We start from the raw sequence: 25,676 nt of genomic DNA on the forward strand, positions 1-25,676 counted from the left end.
TTCGTGGTTGAGGTCGTATGCCTGGCACGGTATCTGAACTTTTTGAATACTGAGTGGGGTTGACCAAGAAGAGCCTACACGCTCTTCAATCTTAGACAGTCTGCCAGCGAAGAGAAAGGCACATGACCTGGACTACTTCGGGCACCTGTGCACCTCTCGCACAGGGACACAGGCGCGTCAGACCTGGACCAAGTATGGGTCTGGAGACAGGCGAGGAAGGGAGTTGGAGAGATAGGGGAGACAGGATCTGTCAGGTTTGGTGGTGGACACAGAAGGGTAGAGGGAAAGGGGGGCGCCGAGAGGATGGGGACACGAGGGTTAGGGTAGGAAGGGGGGTTTGAGTGGGGGTACGAAGAGGAGGCAGGGAAGCAGAGTCAGGAGGCTCAGAGAGGAGGAAGAGTTGTTCTTTCTCCTTGGCTGAGGGAGTAGTAGATTTCACAAGCAGGACCTGGACCATATGAACATCAGGCACAGAGGTCTGGGCAAGAACGCAAGTCTAGAAGGCCTGAACATAGGGTATCTCAGACCATTTGCCTCGTCTCTTACAGAAGTTGGTCAGATCTGTGGAATGTTAAGTCCAGAGTGTCTCTCTGCAGGCTACTGAGACTGATTATCATTTATTTACGTGGCCACACCACTGGTGCAGAAGAAAATGAGCCACTTTTGTTTTAGGTCTTGACTTGAGACCTAAAGTCTGGAAATCAGCCAAGAGGCACTTCAGAGGGGATTTTTGGTCTGGTTTGGACTGGTTAGTTCCCATGGTCTTAAGGCTGGCAGTCCGGAGGCAATGGGAGCGTCCTCTCACTGCCACGCAGAGTGCGGGGTACGGTGGCTTCCAGGGAGATTGGACATCTCCTAGTCCCCAGTGCCAAGGTCACAGTTGACTGGAGAGAGCCCCTGACATGACCACGCATTTCAGATAGGGACTCCCGGAGGGAGCCATCAGGACGGGGGGAAACTTACCCAGCAGTGATCGAATTGAGTCAAATTTGGTGAGACGGCTCCAGGCTTGAGGAGGGGATCCCGGCTCAGGGAGACAAGCCCGCCCAATCTGGCAGGGTTCTGGGGAGGCGGTCTCCTCTCGGGTTTCGGCACCAAATGTAAAGGTAAACTGAGGCTGGAGCCAAACCAGGAACAAAGACACAAGGCAAATGGCAGTGAGAATAGCTTTTATTAGGGCTTGCGGGCGAGGTTTCTTGGTCCAAGGTGTGGGCTGGAAGAAGTCGGTGCTGAGGAGGAGGGGAGGGGGTGGAGCTTTTTATAGCCGGGGAGAGCGTGGTAGGGAAGCGGTTGGCAAACCAGGGCGGGGTCTTGAAAACTACTAGGGTAGGAGTTGAGTAAGAGTCATGAGGAAGGGGTCTTTGGGAAATTGTCAACCGAAACTTGTGTTTACGAACTGGGAATGCAGGTGAGCTGCAGATCTGGGGGAGAGTTGTGTGGTTGCCCAGCCAGAACTCTGACACATGTAAGTCTGCGGGTGTGTACAAGGGTGAAGGGAGTCTTTAACAAAAGGCCTGCTACATCGGGTAATGCCGCCATATTGGGTCTAGATTCTTGCCTAACACTTATGTTATTTATGTAACTCAAAACATCACTAAATTTAACTAGCTTCATCTTTAAAATAGAGATAATTGTATGCCAGCCTCTTACATTTAAATGAAATAGCACATGTAAAATACTTATCATGGGCCATGTGTAGTGGCTCATGCCTGTAATCCCAGCACTTTGGGAGGCCGAGGCGGGCAGATCACTGGAGATCAGGAGTTCAAGACCAGCCTGGCCAATATGGTGAAACCTGGTCTCTACTAAAAATACAAAAATTAGCCAGGTATGGTGGCGGGTGCCATAGTTCCAGCTACTCGGGAGGCTGAGGCAGAAGAATTGCTTGAACCTGGGAGGCAGAGGTTGCAGTGATCCAAGATCATGCCACTGAACTCCAGCCTGGGCCACAGAGTGAGACTCTGTCTCAAAACAAAACAAAACAAAACAAAAACAAACAAACAAAAAGACACTTATCATTGGCTGGGCACTGCAGCTTATGCCAGCACTATGATAGGCCAAGACAGGTAGACTGCTGGGGCAAAGGAGTTGGATAGCATCCTGGGCAACATAGCTACACCCCATCTGTACAAAACAGAAAACACATTAGCCAGGCGCAGTGGTGAATGCCTGTAGTCTCAGCTACCCAGGAGGCTGAGGTGGGAGGATCATTTCAGCAAGAGATTGAGACTGCCATGAGCTGTGATTACACCACTGCCCTCCAGCCTGGTTAAAAGTGTGAGACCCTATCTAAAAAAATTAAAAAATAAAATACATATCATTGATTCTAGCAGATAATAAGCAAACAATAGATATTAAATATTATTACTAATAAATAGTATTAAATTCAAAGTTCATTTGTTTATGAATGAATGTATTATAATTTAACATTTAGTTGAGTAGGAAGGTTTTGTGGTAAGTTGTATTATTGTTTCCTGATATTTGATGACCCTCCCAAGAGAATTATATTTTCCTACCCCATAGAGATCAGACTTGGCCTTTTAACTTTATTTGGTCAGTGAAAATAGACCAAAGTAATGTGTGTCACTTCTGAGCATACATTTTAAGAGTCAATGTGTGGTTGACTGCTTTTTTTTTGAGATGGAGTCTCACCCTGTCACCAAGGCTCGAGTGCAATGTTGCCATCTCACCTCACTGCAACCTCCACCTCCCGGGTTCAAGCGATTCTCATGCCTCAGCCTTCTGAGTAGCTGGGACTACAGGCACCCACCACCATGCTGGCTAATTTTTTGTATCTTTACTAGAGATGGGGTTTCACTATGTTGGTCAGGCTGGTCTCGACCTCCTGACCTCATGATCTGCCCGCCTCAGCCTCCCAAAGTGCTGGGATTACAGGTGTGAGCCTCCGTGCCCCACCAACCTCTTCTTTTCTCTAAGCCATGAAAATCAGAAAAATGTAGACAGAGGCTGCTTCACCAGCCTGGATTTTGGAATAAAGATAAAAACTAGTAAAAATGCAGTTAATCTGTGTAACAATTCTATGAACAAGAAACAAATCTTAGCCAGGAGTGATGACTAGGGAGGGAGGGAGGGAGGGAAGGAAGGGAGGGAGGGAGGGAGGGAGGGAGGGAGGGAGGGAGGGATTAATTATTATACTTAGGGCACAACGAATAAACCATTTCCCAAATAAGTACAGACAAGCCTGCTCAGTATGTTATCTGTGTTTTCAAGTGAAAGGAACAGTTCTTTGCAGAAAATGAATTTTAGATTTGGCACTAGACTGAAAGCATTATAGGGGCTCCTAGAGCTTTACTTGGAAGAAGAATTGTAATTTTGGATACTGATTTTACACAGCCTTGCATAGCAGGCAATTACTATTAGTATTTCTCAAATGATCTCTTTTCAAAAACAACTTGTAGGTACAAAAATCAAAGGTAGGCCTGTAGAGTAGCAATTATTTTGTTTGTTTACTTTCCCAATAAACTTGCTTTCACCAAAAGAAAGTAAAAGTAAAAATTTCATTAACAATAAATCTCAGAGAAATGCACTGAATTTACTCATTATGGAAGAGTAGAAAAGAGTTAAGAAAATCTCAGTAGGATTAGAAAGAGAAGGTAGAATGGCCAGGAGCAGTGGCTCACGCCTATAATCCCAGCACTTTGGGAGGCTGAGGAGGGTAGATCACAAGGTCAGGAGTTCGAGACCAGCCTGGCCAATATGGTGAAACCCCGTCTTTACTAACAATACAAAAATTAGCCGGGCATGGTGGCACGCACCTGTAGTCCCAACTACTTGGAATTTTGAAGGGGTGGCCTGCCCCTCCACACTTGTGGGTGTTTCTCGTTAGGTGGAAATGAAAGACTTGAGAAAAGGAATAAAACACAGAGACAAAGTGTAGAGAAAGAAAAGCGGGGCCCAGGGGACCAGCGCTCAGCTTACAGAGGACCCACGCGGGCACCGGCCTCTGAGTTCCCTTAGTATTTATTGAGAATTATCTTTACCATCAAAAAGATAAGGCAGTGGCTGGACAATAGGATCATTGTAGGGAGGAAATCAGCAGTAAGACATATGAACAAAAAATCCTTGTAACATGAATAAGTTTAAAGGAAAATGCTGTGCCTTGAGATGTATATGCAACATCTCCATAAACCTTTTAGCAGTATTGCTCCAGCAAGCCCCACCTTATTCCTAAAGGCGGTTTCTCCTCACTCAGTAAGCAAGGCACACAATGGGTATTACCCGGAGATGTTCCATTGCCCAGGGAGGGGCAGGAGACAAATGTTTTTCTCTTTCTTGAGATTTAAGAGAATGGTGATGACTTTTAACCACAAGCAGCCTTTAGGCACTTGTTTAACAAAGCACATTCTGCACCGCCCAAAATCCTTTTAACCTTAAGTCACCACAGCACATGTCTCTTGCAAGGACAAGGTTGGGGGTAGGGTCACAGATTAACAGCATCTCAAATACAGAACTAAATGGAGTCTTTTATGTCTACTTCCTTCTATATAGACATGGTAACAAGCTGATCTCTCATTCTTTTCCCCACAGAAGTTGAGACAGGATAATTGCTTGAACCTGAGAGGCAAAGGCTCCAGTGAGCCGAGATTACGCCACCTGCACTTCAGCCTGGGGGACAGAGTGAGACTCCATCTGAAAGAAAGAAAGGAGAAAGAAAAACATAAAGAAAGGAAAGAAGAAAGAAAGAAAGAAAAGAAAAGGGGGAAAAGAACTAACAGAAGGAAGGAAAGAGAAGACTCAGAGGAGAAGGAGAAGAAGGAAGGAAGGAAGGAAGGAAGGGGACGGAGGAAGGAAGAAGAAAGAAGGAAGGAACGGAGAAAGAAGAAAGGAATAAGGGCAGAAAGAAGGAAAGGAAGGAAGAAGGAGGGGAGGAAGGAGACAAAGAGTATAAAAGAGAAGAACGAAGAAAGAGAAAGAAAGAAAGAAAGAAAGAAAGAAAAGAAAGAAAGAAAGAAAGAAAGGAAGGAAGTAAAGAAAGAAAGAAAGAGAGTAGAAAATTGGCATGATACTTTACATAATCATAAAGCAAAGAAGATGCAAGGTCAATCCTATTAAAAATTGTATACCTTTAATAATTATGCTTTTAAAAGTGTTATTACATAATTTGACCATGAAGTTTATAGTTTAGTGGTATTCAATGTATTAAAATGTTTATGCAATACAAAAATTAGCCGGGCATGGCAACAGGTGCCTGCAATCACAGCTACTCAGGAGACTGAGGCAGAAGAATCTCTTGAACCCGGAAGGTGGAGGTTGCAGTGAGCCCATATCACGCTACTGCACGCCAGCCTGGGTGACACAGCAAGACTCGGTATGAAAAAAAAATTATGCAACAGACCTTTAGAATTTTTACATTTTGCAAAAGTAGAACTCAAAACTCAAACCCATTAAGCAAGAACTTCCCCTTTTAACCCCTACCCCAGTTGTTGACAAACACCATTCTACTTTCAATTTTTATCAGTTTGACTGCTGTAACTAAGCGAGTTATAGAGAAATGTCACACTTTGAGACAAGTTAAAGAGTCTTTTATTAGCCGGTGACTGAGAGGCAGCTAATGCCCAAAATTCTCTCAGACCTGAGGAAGGGGCTAGTTTTGTTTTTATACTGTGGTCTAAATAGGTGAGGGGAATTTTAGCTGAAGCAATTTTTGCAGAAGCAGAACTGGCAGAAACTTAAAAAATTAATTGGTTACAAATGCAGTTACAAAAAAACAAGCAGCTCCAGTTGCAGGGACTTAAACTATCAGAAAGAGATAAGTGTAGGGGTTTTGGGTGCCGTCCACCTAGTGTGTCCCCAGAAGCTGCTGGTGCAGCTCGCCTCAATATCTTATCAGCAGGTGCGTTGCTGGATGTACTTTGAGTCAGTTTTACACTAGCTATGCCTGGAAGGAGGTAAAAGGGGTTGCAAGTGAAGAAACTAAAATGGAGTCTGTCCAGCTCTCTCTCTGCTAGGAGAGAGCCACTCAGGTTAAAACAAGGTAAGGTGTCACATGACTACTGAAGATATCTCATATAACTCAAATTATATCCTCTTTGTTATTTTCTTCCTGGCATAATTCACTTAACATAATGTCCTAAAGGTTTATCCTGTGTGTGTGTGTGTGTGTGTGTGTGTGTGTGTGTGTGTGTGTGTTGCCCAGCTAGTCATAAACTCCTGGGCTCAAAACATTTTTTGCCTCACCCTCCCAAACTGTTTGAATTATAGGAGTGAGCCATCACACTGGCCCTAAAGATTTATCTTTATTGTAGCATGTGACATAATTTCCTTTTACAAGTTATAATTATATTTCATCAAATGTATATGCCATTTTAAAAATCCATTTATATGACTGGGTGTGGGGGCTCAAGCCTGTAATTCCAACACTTTGGAAGGCAGAGGTGGGCAGATCACCTGAGGTCAGGAGTTCCAGACCAGCCTGGACAACACGGAGAAACCCCGTCTCTACTAAAAATGCAAAAATTGTCCAGGTGTGGTGGCACACGCTTGTAATTCCAGCTACTCCAGAGGCTGAGACAGGAGAATCACTTGAATCCCAGAGGCAGAGGTTGTAGTGAGTCAAGATGGCACAGTGAACTTCAACTTGGACGACAGAGTGAGACCCTGTCTCAATTAAAAGCAAAAAAATCCATTTATACATCAAAAATCATTTAAGTGGCTTCCAAGTTTTGGTTTCATGAATAATAAGATTATCAACATGAGTATGCAAATGTTACTTCCAGCTTCTGCTTTGCATACATAGACATTTTTTGTATAATATACTAAAAAAAGGGTCCAAGATATTGTTTTTTGTTTTGAGAGAGAGTCTTGCTCTGTCGCCCAGGCTGGAGTGCAGTGGCACGATCTTGGCTCACTGCAACTTCTGCCTCCTGGGTTCAAGCGATTCTCCTGACTCAGCCTCCCGAGTAGCCGGGATTACAGGTACGTGCCACCACTACCAGCTAATGTTCTATTTTTAATAGAGATGAGGTTTTTGTCATGTTGATCAGGCTGGTCTCTAACTCGTGATCTCCAGTGATCCACCCACCTCGGCCTCCCAAAGTGCAAGGATTACAGGCATGAGCCACTGGGCCCAGCCCCAAGGCTTTTTTTTTTTTTTTTTTTTAATTTAAACATTAAGTTATCTGGCGCCATTTGTTGGAGAGTCAGTCCTTTTCACATTGGTCGTGGCAATGGCCATACAACTAAAAGCTGGAGCTTCTGCTCCTTTCGTTTGTGACTCAGGCAGCTGCCAGCCCTGACTGCCTCCCTGCCTGAAGCATCCTGGCCTGGAGGTCCTGTCACCTCTCTTTCTGTAGCTGGCTTCCTCTTCTGGCTCCTTCAGCTTTCTTTCTCCTCGTTCTCATGGTTAGGCACCTGGTTTCTTAGAGACGCAAGAGCAGAGCAGTTTCTTGGGTCCTGTACAGATGAAGCGACCAGGACAAAACTTGTCAGTAAGTAATATTTGGTAATGTGTTAGTTGATTTTTAAAATATTAAGTCAACACTAAATTTGTGAACAAATATTACCTGGTCATGGTATGTACTCATTTTAATATGTTGCTAGATTTAATTTTCTAGTGTTTTTGAAAATTTCTGCATCTACATTTATATGGGACATTGTTCCATAGTCTTCATTATTTCTGATTCTTTTGTCTGATTTTGGAATCATGGTAATCCTGGCTAATAGATGAATTGAGAAATGTTACCTCTTCTATTGCTGACAGTTTTTGGGGGAAATTGGTATCAGCTTTTCATTAAGTGTTAGTAAAATTTAAAATTTAAGCAACTTGACACTGAGTTTTTGATGTAAAAACATTTTAAGTAACCTTTTTTTTTCCTTGTTGTGTGGCTATTTATATACTCCATTTTATTGTAGATATAATAAAAAGTGTGTGTATATATAAATGTACACCTCTTAATAGAATCTATTTCTTCAGTGTATTTCTGTAATCTGTGACTATCATATTTTCTAATTTCATACTATATTATTAAAATTCATATTCTAGTTACTTGACATGAAATAATCTGTAATAAAAATATAAAATAAGACTTTAGCACTATTAAAAAATAACTCAAATGTTTCTCCATTGTTAGCATGAGAATATAATTATAATTGTGTTACTTAATTCTCATGTTTACTGTGTGAAACAAATGAGTTACTGAATACAAAGAAAAAAAGCAAAACTTCTATTTGAATTTGGAATTAATAAATGATGCAAACCAATCCTCTGTATTTTTATCAATATTTAGGCATGAGAGAAAAATGCATTTTAATAAGAAAAACAAAATATTATATTTAAAAAACGCTATGAACAAAAGAGAATCTGACAGTCACAGTGATTAGCATGTAGGATATGCAGTGTAAGACATTATCTGAGCCATTGAACATTTATAGGCTTAACACTTAAGAATTTAAAGTGACTATATCAAAGATTCATTGAATAAAAAATAATTACTCCTTTTAAAATATTATGTTTTTAATCAAAATATATTCATTGCATCTATTTGTTGGCTACAATGTCTCTCTCTCTTTTTTTTTTTATAGATTTAATCTCTGTCTGTCACCCTGGCTGGAGTGCAGTGGTATGATCTCGGCTCACTGTAAGCTCCACCTCCCAAGTTCACACCATTCTCCTGCCTCAGCCTCCCAAGTAGCTGGTACTACAGGTGCCCACCACCGCGCCAGGCTATTTTTTTTATTTTTGTATTTTTAGTAGAGACGGGTTTCACTGTGTTAGTCAGGGTGGTCTTGATCTCCTGACCTCAGGATCTGCCTGCCTTGGCCTCCCAAAGTTCTGGGATTACAGGCATGAGCCACCATGCCCAGCCAAGAATAAAAAAGAGCAATTGAAATTGAAGATGAGGCCAGGCGTGGTGGCTCATGCCTGTAATCCCAGCACCTTGGGAGGGCGAGGCAGATGGATCACCTGAAGTCAGAAATTTGAGGCCAGCCTGGCTAAGCATGGTGAAACCCCATTTCTACTAAAAATACAAAACAATTAACCGAGCATGTGGCAGGCACCTGTAATCCCATCTACTCAGGAAACTGAAGCAGTAGAATCACTTGAACCCGGGAGGTGGAGGTTGCAGTGAGTGGAGATCATGCCAGTGCGCTCCAGCCTGGGGACAAGAGTGAGTCTTTGTCTCAGAAAAAAAAGAAAAAATAAAAGAAATCAAAGATGAATAAGTTAAAAGTTAAAAGTTGTAGATCATATAATCTTTTTTTTTCCTTTCAAATGTTTATTTTATGTACAGGGAACTATTATGGTTTTTCATTGAGTAGATGCTTTGGATAATCCTTTAAAGGAAGATCATTTAGTACAACTTAATGAAACTGATATCTTTCACGTACTGACAGAAACACTGGTGGCACATATGGAGGCCATATTTCTGGATCAGACCATGCCGGTTTGAACAGATGTGATAAGAGTGAGAACTGTGGCCTAATTGTCATGGGTGGCTCCCGTGCAGCTGCTGGTGACCCATCTTGCTCTCAGGAGTTCAACGAGGTAAAGAAAAGGATCATATAATCTTATATAAAAAAAACCATAAACAATGTGGTAAACCTGTCTAGACTGGTTGCGGTGAAAAGACAATCCTAAGCAAAAAGAACAAAGCTGGAGGCGTCACACTACCTGACTTCAAACTATACTACAAGACTACAGTAACCAAAACAGCATGGTACTGGTACCAAAACAGAGATATAGACCAATGGAACAGAAAAGAGCCCTCAGAAATAATACCACACATCTACAGCCATCTGACCTTTGACAAACCTGACAAAAACAAGAAATGGGGAAAGGATTCCCTATTTAATAAATGGTGCTGGGAAAATTGGATAGCCATAAGTAGAAAACTGAAACTGGATCCTTTCCTTATTCCTTATATGAAAATTAATTCAAGATGGATTAGAGACTTGAATGTTAAACCTAAAACCATAAAAACCCTAGAAGAAAACCTAGGGAATATCATTCAGGACATAGGCATGGGCAAGGACTTCATGTCTAAAACACCAAAAGCAACAGCAACAAAAGCCAAAATTGACAAATGGGATCTAGCTAAACTAAAAAGCTTCTGCACAGCAAAAGAAACTACCATCAGAGTAAACAGGAAACCTACAGAATGGGAGAAAATTTTTGCAATCTACTCATCAGACAAAGGGCTAATATCCAGAACCTACAAAGAACTCAATCAAATTTACAAGAATAAAACAAACAACCCCATCCAAAAGTGGGCAAAGGATATGAACAGACACTTCTCAAAAGAAGACATTTATACAGCCAACAGACAGTGAAAAATTGCTCATCATCTCTCACCATCAGAGAAATGCAAATCAAAACCACCATGAGATACCATCTCACACCAGTTAGAATGGCAATCATTAAGAAATCAGGAAACAACAGGTGCTGGAGAGGATGTGGAGAAATAGGAACACTTTTACACTGTTGGTGGGACTGTAAACTAGTTCAACCATTGTGGGAAATTAATGGCGATTCCTCAAGCATCTAGAACTAGAAATATCATTTGACCCAGCCATCCCATTACTGGGATATACCCAAAGGATTATAAATCATGCTGCTATAAAGACGCATGCACACGTATGTTTATTGTGGCACTATTCACAATAGCAAAGACTTGGAATCAACCCAAATGTCCATTGGTGAGAGACTGGATTAAGAAAATGTGGCACATATACACCATGGAATACTATGCAGCCATAAAAAAGGATGAGTTCATGTCCTTTGTAGGGACATGGATGCAGCTGGAAACCATCATTCTCAGCAAACTATCGCAAGAACAGAAAACCAAACACCGTATGTTCTCACTCATAGGTGGGAATGGAACAATGAGATCACGTGGACACAGGAAGGGGAACATCACACATTGAATCCTATTGTAGGGAGGGGGTAGGGGGTGGGATAGCATTAGGAGATATACCTAATGTAACTGACGAGTTAAAGGATGCAGCATACTAACATGGCACATGTATACAAATGTAACAAACCTGCATGTTGTGCACATGTATTCTAGAACTTAAAGTAAAATAAAAAAAAAAAAAAAGGAAAAAAGTGTGAAGTATAATTCCTTGACATAACAAATTTATTATGGAAAACATATTTGGAATAGCAGAAATTCCAAATCCTGTAAGTATTGACTCTTTGGTTGTTCATCCAAAGCCTTCCATGACTGTGGGTAACCACAGCATTTTTCATATTAATCTGAGCATCTTCTGAGACTTTTCATTCTTCCTGATTTCTGTTTTCTGGTCCCATTAGCCTGTAAAATCTGGATTTAATTCATTCTAATACCAACAAAGCAAGTACCTTATTTTAGAAAGGAAGTGAATCGAAATACCTGAAATGAACACATGGGAAAGACATTACTTCAGTTTACAAGGAGGGTCAATGCTTATATAAGATATAATATAAAACCTGGAAGAGGTTTTAAATATCATGTCCAACCCACTCATTCTGTAGAAGAAGAAAGCAATGATTTAGCCAGAGAAGTTATGTAACTGACCACAAATCACCAGGATACTTATTAACAGAATTGAATTTGGATTTGTTCAATCCTGAGCACTGCATACTCACTCTCATGGCTTAGAACTTTTATGTAAAGCTTTGTAAATTCCTTCTAACCTAAGCTAGTGATTGATTACTTAGGAAAATTCACCGATTTCACTGGCTGTGAAAGTATTAAATAAAATACCATTGTGATTATTCTTCAAATGTCCTGTCTACATTTAACAGGTTTCTCAGACTGGAAGTCAATATATATACTTCCTCAGCTCAGGAAAGAGTGAGAAGGGGCAACCTAGTGGGTGAGACAAGGGAGAGAAAAAAAAATGCAGCAATGTTCAAGCAAAGTAAAAAGCTATCAAACAATAAATAAAGCCAATGATATTTAAAACAAAAAAGAATGCTGTCCAAGTTGGCACCAGAGTTGGGGAGTTTTGAGGAATCTAGCAGGCTGGCCATCAATACCCACCACAGTTATGGAGGCAAGGGAAACAGACTGTTGAAAAGAAGGTAATGTGGAATGGGTAGGCTCCATATTGATTAAGAAGGAGATAGACTTACCCTCCACTGTAAGAGTTACCCAAAGTGACTGTGATGGTCCAGGAGGCTTCTGAGGTGATTGGGCAGTGTCAGTCTTCAGCCACTAAGCCAAGAAGATCTGTGAAGGAGTCAGAGAGCCTTGGGCCAGAGTTCCAGGGACACTGGGAGTGGCTGCCAGGCGAGTTGAACGGTCTGATTTCCAGTGGGGTCCCACACAGATGGGACATGGCTTAGGAGGAATCCTGGGCTGTAGGCATTCCTTGGCCCAGTGGCCAGATTTTCGGCACTTGAAGCAAGGTCCTGAGGGAGGAGGTCCTATAGGAATGCCTGACCACTGTGGCTTAGGCATTCTGAAGTTCTTCTGTGCTGGAGATGTGGTTGGGGTTACTCTCACAGTGGAGGCAAGTAATTGCAACTCAGAAATACATTACCACTTGGCTGCCTCTTCTCTATTATTGTACACTTTGAAGGTGAGATTAACTAAGCCTGTTGTGGGGTTTGAGGGCTGGAATCTAGCTTTTGGAGTTTCTTTCTAATGTCAGGAGTGGACTGAGTAATAAAATGCATATTGAGAATAAGATGGCCTTCTGGCCCTTCAGGGTCCAAGGCAGTAAAATATCTCAGGGTTCCTGCCAAAAATGCCATGGACTGGGCTGGGTTTTTATATTTGATGAAAAAGAGCCTAAATGCTAACTGATTTGAGAGAAGTTGGACAAAGAAAAAGGAGCATTAACCTTGACTATACCTTGAGTTCCAGCCACCTCTCTAAGAGGAAATTGTTGGGCAGGTGGGGGAGGGCTAGTCACAGAACAAAACTGTAAGCCTGACTGGTTGTGAGGAGGGGAGGTGATAGAAGGATTACAGGGTTGGGGAGTGGAGGCTGAGGAAGAATTGGGACCTGGCTTGACCTGGTGAAGAGCAGCCTGGGGAGGAGGGGAGAGGTTAGATGGGTCCTTAGAAAGGGAGGGTTCAAAGGACTTGGGGTGGAGACTGAAGGAACAGACAGGAGAGAAGGAAGAAAGATTTGGGACAAGTTGCATTTGGAGCAGAGACTAGGGAGGGACCGATGTGTAAATGAATGCCTGAACGTCAGGCACCTCAAACCATTTGCCCATTTCTTTCTTTCTTTCTTTCTTTTTCTTTCTTTCTTTCTTTCTTTCTTTCTTTCTTTCTTTCTTTCTTTCTTTCTTTCTTTCTTTTTCTTTCTTTCTGTCTTTCCTTCCTTCCTTCCTTCCTTCCTTCCTTCCTTCCTTCCTTCCTTCCTTCCTTCCTTCCTTCCTTCCTTCCTTCTTTCTTTCTTTCTTTCTTTCTTTCTTTCTTTCTTTCTTTCTTTCTTTCTTTCTTTCTTTCTTCTTCTTCTTTCTTCTTTCTTCTCTCTCTTTCTTTCCTCTCTCTTTTCTCTCCTCCTTCTCTTCCTTTCCTTCCTCCTTCCTTCCTTCCTTCCTTCCTTCCTTCCTTCCTTCCTTCCTTCCTTCCTTTCTTTTTCTTTCTTTTTTTTGAGACAGAGTCCCACTCTTTTGCCCAGGCTGGAGTGCAGTGGCATGATCTTGGCTCACTGCAACTTCTGCCTCCCAGATTCAAGCAATCCTCCTGCCTCAGCTCCCCTAGTAGCTAGGATTACAGGCACATGCTACCATGCCTGGCTAATTTTTGTGTTTTTAGTAGAGATGGGGTTTCACCATGTTGGCCAGGCTGGTCTCAAACTCCTGACCTCAGATGATTCCCCCACCTCAGTCTCCCAAAGTCCTGGGATTACTGCCGTGAGCTACTGCATCTGGCCATTTGCCCATTTTTGGACAAAATTTTCTAGATCTTGTAAGATGAAGAAATCAAAAGTGCCATTTTGTGGCCATTTAGAACTATTGTCAAGTTTGCATTGGGGCCAAGAAGTGTTGCAGAGGAAAATCAGATTCTTAGGTTTTAGGTCAGGTGAGAGTTGAAGAGGTTTTAAGTGTTTTAGAACACAGGGTAAGGAGAAGAAGGAGGAGCAGAGGGAGAACGTTGCCCAGAGTAAAAAGGTAAGTTTAGAGAAAAGAGAGGGTAGAGACATGGGGATGGGGTGGTACTTGCCACTCAGGGGAGGTGGTACTTGCCACCTAGGTGAAGGATTAAGGCAGGTATCCCCACAGTGATCAGACACCTCTGAAATGTGGGTGAATAATCAGGCAGGCATCCCCACAGTAATTAGACACCAAAGGAAGAATGTCTTTCCAAGTCCATGACTGGCACTGGTGTTTTGAGTTCGCAGATAAAACATGTCTCCTCTGTCTCTACCAGAAAGGGAAAGGAACTGCAATTAAGGAAGGGAGAGATTGAAGGGTGGAGGGATAGCGAGAGAGGTTGGAGAAGACAATAAAAAGAGGCCTCTTACCTGATTTAAAATCGGTGAAATGTTCCTTGGGCTGGTCTGAGGACCTAAGGTAGTGGGTGGAACTCCTCATGGAGTGAGGCTGAGGACGGGTGACCGGTCTCTCAAAGGAATCCCCTGTCTTGGGTCTTCAACACCAAATGGCACATGAGTTTATGTGAAGAGAGTCCACCAACAAGTTTTGTGTTAGTAGAAAGGCTGTTTATTTCACTTGGGAACAAGTGGGCTGAGTCTGAAAAGAGTCAGCAAAGTGAGATAGGGGTGGGGCAGTTTTATAGGATTTGGGTAGGCAGTGGAAAATTACATTTAAAGGTGGCTATTTCTTGTGAGCACTGATGGCGGTAACAAGGTACAGGGTTGGGAGATCATGAGACTCATTGTCCAGGGGAGGAATGTCACAAGGTTGATTGATTATTTGGGGTGGGGCAGGAACAAATCACAATGGTGGAATGTCATCTTTTATGGTTCTTCAGTTGCTGCAGGCCACCTAGATATATATGTGCAGATCACAGGGGTTATGATGGCTTAGCTTGGGCTCAAAAGCCTGACAGGTACAAGAATGGGTTACAATCTATTTATATATACAGTTTGCTTTTAGTTTACTATGTACAAAATGAACTATTGACCAAAATTAAACATGAAAGGGGGCAGTATTAGGCTATAATTAATTTAACGTTTTTTCTTTTTTGGTTATTTTCTCAATTTTGAGAGACAGATCTAAACTTTAGACATTGATATTTCTCTGTCACCGTAAAAAATGTACTTATTTAGTCTCAAATTTCACTGTGAAATAGCAGAAATGTGGGTTTTTTTTTTAAGTGGAAACAACGACTTCAAGTTATTAGTTTTTAAAAGAATTCCAAGAGAGGAGACCAACTTGTAAATCTGTTGTTTACAGAAGAAAACAAAACTTGGCCTCTTTTAGAATCTATCTATTTTCTTAAATTTTACATTTGATTACATCACATTTAGCATGAATGACTCCATTTTGGTTTGCTCTGTTTGTGCCCAGTGCACAAGCTTAGTTCAGAATGATGGCCTCCAATAATTTTATTTAAAATATCTTCCCTGCCCCCCATTTTGGTTAAGTTCTTGTATAGGTAAGAGTGTGACCAAAATTCAGGGCCTTAATGCCACTCTCAGTTTTCATTATTTTGAGGGTTTTTTTTGTGTGTGTGTGTGTCATGTCATTCATAGGTTATGGTTTCCTCATGGTCGTATATGTTTTTGAGTTTTTTTCATTCGTGTTAAACAGAGACCATTTGACATTCTACAGATGAATGCATTCAAACACTTGTAACTTTTGAGAGAATAGAGTTCAGTGAGAAACTACTATTTTTACTATAAAGAGGATAACACCAAGAGTTTGAAGTATGCTTTTTAACCAGGGTCCCCATGAACAAACCAACTAAAACTAAATAGATCAAATAGTTAGATAAATGTTCTACTCTTTTCAACAAAGCAGCTTGTTTATTATTCCTCTGCAATTTAATCAATATAGTACCTGATATATTTCTGCATGTGCAACTACAAGTATTAGTAACTGCCATAGCCATTACAGTAAAATCTGCTATAGAGCTCATTATGGAAAATACATTTCTAATCATTGCCTCATTTGCTCTACTCCATGTGGGGTAGGGGGTGGAACCTAACACATAATGCCCATTTAGAAGTCGAATGGCCTCTTGGCAATGTTCTTTAACCTATTCTGAAGAAGTTCTCTTTAAGTTATGAAGTAGGTTAAGAGCAGTAGACCAATATTCTGTTTCTGATATTATGAGGCAGCAAATGCCCCATTAAAATTTCTTTCTTAATGTGGGCAAGAAACCTCATATATAAGGTTGGCTTCAAAATTCTCTACATATAAAATAATACCCCCATGAGTGCACAGAAGAGATTTCTTTTTGATTTCTGTTGTTTGTGGAGCCATAAGAAAAAAAAAACTTATCAACTAAGAGTACCATAATAGCAGAGATGTCTTCATTTTTGATCTTGTAAAAAAAAGCTATCTAAATCAAAGTTGCCATTTGTTTTTGAGGAGAAACTTCTCTGGTTAGCTTTGCCTTAAGATCTCCAAAGGGTATACAATTGCAAGAGTTTAGAGGAGTTCTTCTGAGTTGTGAGGTTGTAAACCCAAAATTCAAGGGCCCACACTCTTGCTGCAGTGTAGGTGGCAAGTAGACTCAATCTCTTGGTTTTAGATTATAAAAAGTTTTACTATCCTCAGTAAGTCGACTATTAAAAACTTTCTTGGTCCAGTGTAGTGGCTCATGATTAGAATCCCTGCACTTTTGGTGGCCAAGTTGGGTGGATCACTGGAGGCCAGGAGTTTGAATCCAGCCTAGCCTGGCCAACATGGCAAAACTGTGTCTCTACTAAAAATACAAAAAATAGACAGGAGTGGTGGTGCATGAATGTAATCCCAGCTACTCTGGAGGCTGAGGAATGAGAATCCTTGAACTGGGAGGTGGAAGATGCAGTTAGTCCAGATCATGTCACTGCACCCTGGGTGAGAGAGTGAGACTGTAAAAAAAAAAAAAAAAAAAAAAAAAAAAGCAAAACAAAACTTTATTTACCTTGTGAAAATATGCTTTGTCATAATGAATTAGAGACTTGCTGCATTTAGTAATATTAGACTTCAGTAGCAGAAGATACATGAGGTTCTATTATTACATTTATATGTCTTCCAATTACTATTTTATAAAGGTCAACACATTTTTTCCACTCTTAATAGATCTGATTGTCATCAATCTGCAACCACAAAGGCAATCCAGTCAATTTAGTTTTGTTCAATAATATTGTATCTATAATTCCTTATTTAACAGTTTTATGACTTGTCTAGTGAAATAAGTATCTTTACCCTATGAGATGTTTTCAGAAATGTTCCATGAGGAAAATGAATTTTCTAATATCCTTTTAGCTACTGTTATAACACCAAACTTCTTGCATGAGAAAGCTTTTAACAATTGACCAGGCACAGTGGCTAATGCCTGTAATCCCAGCATTTTGGGAGGCCAAGGTGGGTGGATCAGCTGAGGTCAGGAGTTCAAGACCAGCCTGGCCAAGATGGTGAAACCCTGCCTCTACTAAAAATACAAAAATTAGCTGGAATGGTAGCATGCACTAGTAATCTCAGCTACTGAGGAAGCTGAGACAGGAGAATCGCTAGAACCTGGGATGCAGAGGTTGCAGTGAGCTGAGATTGCACCACTGCACTCTAGCCTGGGTGACAGAGCAAGACTCTATCTCAAAATAAAAAACAAAAACAAAATAGTGACAATTAACTAAATGTTTCTGTATAAATGTTTAGATGGCCCTTCAGTTGCAGAAATGTACATAAAGTTTTCATTGTCTTCTCAGGATTATATGTTGTACAAAAAAAAAAGTTCTTTATCTATTTTAGTAATTTATATTAGTCACTGTAAAAGTTAAAGAAAGAGGAAAGAAGCATGAAAAGCCTCTCAACAGTCAAAGAAAGGTCTATTTTGGAGAAATAAACCTGAGGGCGGTTTCTGGCTGATTTTGGTCAGGAGCACTTTCTCTTACAGACTAATATTATTTAAGGGTTCAAGGTGAGACAGTTTATCACACGCTTGCAATGTTTCTGTGTAGGGGAGAAGTTTATGGCAAGGTTAGAATGTCTCTGGTCAGAGGGGAGGTTATTTTGGGGCTGATATCTCTCCAGCCAGAGAGGAGGTTATCTCAGGGCTGGCCTGTTTCTGGTTAGAGAGGGATTTGGAGTGTATCTGGTCAGAGATGTTATTTGTGGTTCATAGTCATGCTGACCTTAACCATTAGGCTGATTTTGATCAAGGTGAAAAATGGCAGTACTTGTCCAAAATGATGATGCTCCTACTCTGTCAATCCAGACCCCATAGTTATAAAAAAAGGTGAGGAGCAGTATGTTCTTTCCGGCTACTTCTTGCTGACAAGGGGACCAGAAGTTTTCAAGTCTCAGATAGACTGCAGGAGTAACGCTGTCTGTAGATGTTTTTGGGTAGTTGTCTGTCAAATGGTCATGATCCTGTCAGTTAAAAATCTTTGAAAAAGGTTAATTAGGCAGGGTAAGAACATGAGTCCTAAGCATAATATTAGGAGAGGGCCCAGGAAGTGGATGACCCATGCTATGATTTTGTTCCCAAACCAAGACTCTATTTGGTTGTTTCGGTATTCCCTTAGCTTTTTGGTCCTTTAAGTTTTCAGCAGCGTCTCTTACTAGGCAAGATTGGTTGAGATAGAAACAACATTTGATACCTAATGAGAGGCAGAGGCACATGTTTGGTAAGACCCTTCTGTTGTTTTCTGTTAGTAACCATTATTCCTGCTATGAGGATAATAATTAAGCAAAATCCTATGGTAATTTATATTCTCTGTCCAATATTCCACCCTGAGGGTGCTACAGCGTGTAGTCATACTGCAAATAGTAGAGTAAAGCCATTTGCACAAGGTGGCATAGTAAATAATTTTCATGGCCAGGCACAATGACTCATGTCTGTAATCCCAGCACTTTGGGAAGCTGAGGTGGGTGGATCACCTGAGGTAGGGAGTTCGAGACCAAACTGACCAACATGGAGAAACCCCCTTGAACCTGGGAGGTGGAGGTTGTGATAAGCTGAGATCATGATATTGCACTCCAGCCTGGGCAGCAAGAATGAAACTCCATCTCAAAAGAAAATAATAATAATAATTTTCATTAATAAGTTTTAATGTTGTCATAAACTGAGGAATGGAGAGACCAATATGGAATACAGGAGGATTGTTGTTTATTTTAGGTACGCACTGGCTCAGTGGACTCAAATCCAAAAAGCTGAGCATTGAACAAAGACAAAGTGGGGTTTTTATAAGCGGCCTTACAGAAGCAACACAAAAGCTGTTCATTATACAGTGACAGGTCACGTAATCTACAGCATAACGAAACTTGTGACCTTGCATAGCCAGTGGCCTTGTAGCTGCATTGAAAGAAAAACAAGAACTGGCTAAAGACAGACAGTTGTAAAACATAATAATGTTTAAGAAGCCTGGGAAAAGAGTAACAGTAAAAGAATGTGTCTTTCTTTTTTTTCCCCTTCAACCTTGCTCTGGAAGGGCGTGAAGGGTGTCTGGAGCCCATTGCTTTGGCCCTGGCTATTCAGACAGCGTTATCTTCTAACTGTCCTTGAAGTGAGCTTGCTAGTCAGAGGCAAATTTGTTCTTTTTCTTTTTAATCCTTGCCTTGCCACATTCTGAGATTTAGCTTTTACTTTTCTTGGAGTGAATAAATGCAGTAATTATTGCTATTTTTTAAAATTTCTGCTTCATTAATATTTGAAGTAGGAATGACAAAAAGTATTCGGTGAAGTAGGGGTGAGACTAAGATGAGTAGTTCTCACTCAGTTACTTATTTTTTTATGATATTCAGCTTAAGATTTCCTATGTCTTTACGTTGATATTTAGGACATTCCTTTGGACTATCAGGGGTTGCTTCCTCATCTTTCCAGGCTTTGACTCACATGTGATGTATACAGGAGTTGATTCCTTTAACAGATACTCTGAATTATCCTGCGCTCTCTGGACTCATTACATGTGGGGGAGAGGGATTCTGGACATACTCAGTTATTAATAGTCAGTGCTAGCAGTGAAGAGATTTCCTCCTGTGATGATCCGGGGGCTTAGAGGCAGCACCTGCTGAAACATTTAGTTTTCAGTTCATAGGGCTTTAAGAAAACACAGCTTATTTTGGAAACTTGTAGCCAGAAAAATTAGAATTTAATTTAAACTGTAGAAAATAACAAAAATTGAAAAACATTAGGCAAGACTAGAATTTAACAACAGGCATGTTATAGGTTTTGAAACAATTTTCTCTCTCCAGTTTCCCATTTTTATTAGAAGACAAATTATGATAGGACTGGTTTGCTTTATTATACTTGGCTTAGTTATTTGCATACAGTGCAGCAAGTATAATTATTTGTTACACAGGCCCTTTAAACTGACTTTGATGGAACTTTGTTTTGTAGAGGGAATCTGAGATAAGACCCTTTTACAGCCAAGCCCAGCCATGGATTCATACCATCAAATACCTGTGAGTTGATGAATTTCTCTCTTATAGAGGTTCTAAGATAACTTGGGCTACCTGGCCTTCTAGAAAGTGACATTCTTTACTCACCACAGATCAGAAACCCTGTACTGGGACTGTGTACACAAAATATGAGGCCAGTTTCCAAGAGATTCATTGGTTTCACAAGTCAAGTTTGATTCCTTAAAAGAAAGCACATACCAGTCAAAGCCTTGGTAAAATAACCAGGTTTTCCAATTATGTAACGTCACAAAAGAAAACAGATTCTTAGACTGGGCATGGTGGTTCATGCCTGTGATCCCAGCACTTTGGGAGGCTGAGGCTCGTGAATCACAAGGTCAGGAGTTCGAGACCAGCCTGGCCAAGATGGTGAAACCCCATCTCCACTAAAAATAAAGAAAAATTAGCCAGGTGTGATGGTGGGCACCTGTAATCCCAGTTACTCAGGAGGCTGAGCCAGGAGAATCACTTGAACCCGGGGGCGGAGGTTGCAGTGAGCCGAGATCACGCCACTGCACTACAGCCTGGGTGACAGAGTGAGACTCCATCTGAAAAAAAAAAAAAGAAAAAGAAAAGAAAAGAAATAGAAAACATATTCTTATGCACTTCTGCAAATAATTATACTGACATAACTTAAGAATACTCACAGATGGTTTCCAAATTCTGGAGAAAATCAAGTAGAGAGAAACAAGTGTGCTTCAAATTTTGTTCATGGAAGTAAATTGTTACAAGCTGTCAATCACTCAAAAGAAAAGTTTCTTTGACTTTGAAAACCAAAACAAAGGTTTAAGAATATTTTAAGGAAAATGTCAGAAAGATCACTCCAGTATCCTATTAGTTCAGTTCATGAGGTTAATTTCTGTCCTGCTGAATATTAATAAACATTTTAGCTTTTCAAGATTAAAAAAGAAGAGCAGCGCTGGGTGCAGTGGTGCATGCCTGTAATCCCAGCACTTTGGGAGGCCGAAGCAGGTGGATCACGAGGTCAGGAGATCAAGACCATCCTGGCTAGGATGGTGAAACCTAAAATCTGAAGGAGGAGATTTTACTCTGAGAAAAATACAAAAAATTAGCTGGGCGTGGTGGCAGGTGCCTATAGTCCCAGCTACTCAGGAAGCTGAGGCAGGATAATGGTGTGGTCCCGGAAGCTTGCAGTGAGCCAAAATTGTGCCCCTGCACTACAGCCTGGGCGACAGTGAAATACTCCGTCTCAAAAAAAAAAAGAAAAAAAAAAAAAAGAGCAGGCTGCAGCTGAAAAGGCTGTGACCAAGGAGAAATTTCAGGGTGAATGGACTTCTCCAGCTCCTGAGTTCACTGCTATTCAGCCTGAGGTTGCAGACTGGTCTGAAGTCATGCAGGTGCCCTCTGTGCCTATCCAGCAGTTCCCTACTGAAGACAGAAGCACTCAGCCTGCAATGGAAGACTGGTCTGCAGCTCTCACTGCTCAGACCACTGAATGGGCAGGAGCAACCACTGGATGGTCCTAAGCTGCTTTTGCACAGGCTCTTAAGCAGCATGGAAATAAAGTTGTTTGAAAATAAACATCAGTTTCTAAAAGTTGGTATTTTGGCTTCATATTCCAGATAAAAAATACCTAGGGTTATATACCAAAGGATAATAATAAATACATGTCTTGACATGAGTTGTACTTCTAAAGCCCACTGTAGATAAAGAATATTGCTTTTCAAAAAAAAAAAAAAAAAAAAAAAAAAAAAAAAAAAAAAAAAAAAAAGGCGCTGAGCAGAAGTTCACCACGTTGCACATAAATGCTTTCCACATGCACCTATTAGAATGTTGACTTAATTGAGCTGTCATTTGCGTGGCTAGACACTTATCAAATCTAGGCATACTATTTTTTTTTTTTTTGTCAGTTAATGACATCATTTTGTTACCTATTAGTTTTATACAATTATTTGCTTGGCTAAAATACAAAACTTTTTATTAATTTACTCTAAATTGAGAGTAGATTTGCAATCTTCAATCTTTTAATGTTAAAGCAAATCAGAGAAGAGCAATGTGTGTATGTAAAATGCATTTTCCTGCCTGTCAAAATTCTTGTATTGCCTTGTAACCCTAAGAAGTCACCTAAATCCATTAGCCAGAATTTTAGATTTTAAGTGGTCAAGAACTTAATCATTTGGCAAAGCCACAATTTTGTCTTTGCTTCTTGTTAGTAATCTAGCCATTTCAAAAAGTATGACAATTATGCTAAGCCATTGGAAAAAAATGTGGTTTTGATAAATTTTATTCCATTCTAAATATTTTCTCTAATTGCTATTTTATCATGTTAATCTAAGAGAAACTATCTGCCTAACTGTTCATGAATTCAAGACACATTCATATTAAGGTGTTTAAAGTTCAGTATTGTATGACAATATAGTAGAATCTTCTAAAATTAGCATTTATTGTTATAAACACCTGTATTAATAAATTTTTTATATAAATTCATCATGTTTTCAAGGTTTTTCAGTTGTGAAAACAAACAATAAGATATGCTTTTTCACAATCAGCTTAATTCTAGGAGGTTACCCACTGGTCTCCATTTTATTTCTGTAATGTGTAGGGTAAAACTGGGCCTCCAGAATGGTGCAGATATGCTCATTTAATCAGTATAAGAATGAGTGTAGACTTCCTGGCAGGCTATTGCTATCCCAGAGGCTAATCATTTGCTATGACTTAGTAAACATTGCTCCATCATGTCAGTGAGCCTTTCAAACAGGTTGCCTTTTTCCTCTCATTGATGTGCTCATGTTGTTGTCTCCTCTGTTTATATTAAGCTTTCCCAGATTGGAGGTGATTATTTTTTCCATAAAAGAGACCCCCCCCCTTTTTTTTTTAACCTGTCATGGTATCCTTTTTCTCTTCCTACTGGAAACATCATATGAAAGGCAGGACTTCTGGCAATATACAAATAGATTTCCCGCCATGGGGTCACCATAAGGAGTTTACAGATTGATCGACCTAGAAGTCACTTACTTCCAGGTCAGCAGGGGTGTTTTTCTATCACGTGTGTTTTTCTCTTAAAGGAACGTCTGATTAAGTTTAGTCCAATCAGGATTATCTCCCTATTGATGAACACAGAGTCAACACATTAGTAATGTAATTTCATAAGTAATTTTCCACCGCAGTGAGACACTTGTTTTTTGCACTTCAGAGGTGAAGATTACACAGCAGGTGTGCAACAGACTGAAAAACCAGGTGATCATCTTGGAATTTTGCCTACCCACCTGAATAGACATTTAAAGTAGTCTTGTAGTTTCTTTTATTATCTAAGTAAACAAAGATATCATCTAAAAATAATAATTGACTACCTTTCCATTTTATTCATAATAATTATTAACATCTTTAGCTTAAATTATTTCTATTTTATGTACCATTTTATACATTTACACACATGTAACAATGAAAATGTATCCAATGATTCAATTTGTATTAGTTTTTATGAAAAGTAAGTGTTAAAAGTAATTTTGTCTTATCCATTTGAAAGATTTTTATGGTTGTACTCAAAAGAGTTATCTCTGGAGACAAAGTTGCCTGTATTTTAATATGGTCTCTGCTATTGTGAGTGAGTCATTTCTCTCAGTGTCTCTGTTTCTTCCACTGTGAAATAAAGATTATTAATATACTTATGTTATTGAACTACTGTCATAATTAAATTTATTAACACATACAATGTTATAGTTAGTGCTTGGTACAAATAAGCTATAATTAACAAAATATTTATATGCTAAATTACAATGATAGATACATGCTTTAACAGATAAATATTTTCTCATAACACATTATTTTTTTAACCAAGGGATAAATATATATTTATAAAAATATTAAATTAATATTAGTTATCAATTAATATACATATATTTAATTTTTTAAAAGTTTTGATATAGATACACCATGGAACACTAGTTAACCATAACGATGTATAAATCCCATCATTTAAAACAATATAGATAAACTTTGAAGACATTATACTAGATGAAAAAAGCTTGACACAAAAAGACAAATACTGCATGATCTTATTTATTTGTAGAATCTAATAAAGTTTAACTCAAAAAAGTAGAAAATGAACTAATGGTTATGAGAGGTTAGGTGTGGTGGGAAGTAAATAGGAAGTTGTTGATCAAATGGTACAAAGTTTCAAAAAGGCAGGATAAGTAGGTTTTGAGATCTACTGCACAGCAGCATGATGATAGTAAATTATAAAGTACTATATTTTTTAAAAAACAGTAAATTTCAAATGTATCATAAGAAATGATTGATAAGTGAGGTGATAGGTATGTTATAAAACTTGACTTAATCATATTATATGATATGCACATGTTAAAACCACATTTTACCCCATACATTTATACAACTCTTATTTGCCAATCAAAAATACTATTAATACTTTAAAAAATATATAAGAGAAGGCTGGGTGTGATGGCTCACGTTTGTAATCCCAGCACTTTGGGAGCCCAAGGCAGGTGGATCACCTGAGGTCAGGAGTTGGAGACCAGACTGGCCAACATTGCAAAACCCCATCTCTTCTAAAAATGCAAACATTAGCCTGTTGTGGTGGCAGACACCTAAAAGCCCAGCTGCTCCGGAGGCTGAGTCAGGACAATCACTTGAATCTGGGAGAAAGAGGTTGCAGTGAACTGAGATTGTGCCATTGCAGTCCACCTGGGAGATAGAATGAGATTCCATCTCAGAAAAAGAGAGAGAGAGAGGCTGAGTGTGGTGGCTCATGCCTGTAATCCCAGCAATTTGGGAGGCTGAAGTGAGCAGATCACCTGAGGTCAGGAGTTCAAGACCAGCCTGGCCAACATGGTGAAACCCTGTTTCTACTGAAAATACAAAAATTAGCTGGGTGTAGTAGTGGGAGCCTGTAATCCCAGCTACTCAGGAGGCTGAGGCAGGGAGAATTGCTTGAATGTGGGAGGTAGAGGTTGCAGTGAACTGAGATCATGCCACTGCACTCCAACCTGGGTGACAGAGCAAGACTCTATCAAGAAAAAAAAATTTTTTTTAAGAACTTGGACCAAAGAATAAAGTGTTTGCTCATTTTTAAATTTCAGGAAACATTTACTTTTTTTTTTTTTCATGTGGCTTGCTCATGTAGTGATGTAAGTAAACTGTTAATATCATGATTAGTCTGAACCCAACACTCAGAAATAAAGCATGCTGATTTTTAATGATCCAAATAATACCTTAAAAAACAG

At 39.9% G+C, this 25,676-nt stretch overlaps 1 protein-coding gene and 1 pseudogene across 1 annotated transcript in view; both read right to left on the minus strand.

Moving 5' to 3' along the window:
• The window catches only part of LOC104671909 (zinc finger protein 91), a gene marked incomplete at its 3' end in the record, with an annotated part of 193,822 nt that overhangs the window by 138,948 nt on the left and 29,198 nt on the right, over positions 1–25,676 (minus strand). The gene's annotated exons all lie outside the window — the stretch shown is intronic.
• On the minus strand, positions 9,312–9,482 carry LOC115892371 (annotated as a pseudogene).

The sequence above is a fragment of the Rhinopithecus roxellana genome, chromosome 12 (assembly GCF_007565055.1).
Source record: "Rhinopithecus roxellana isolate Shanxi Qingling chromosome 12, ASM756505v1, whole genome shotgun sequence".
NCBI lineage: Eukaryota > Metazoa > Chordata > Mammalia > Primates > Cercopithecidae > Rhinopithecus > Rhinopithecus roxellana.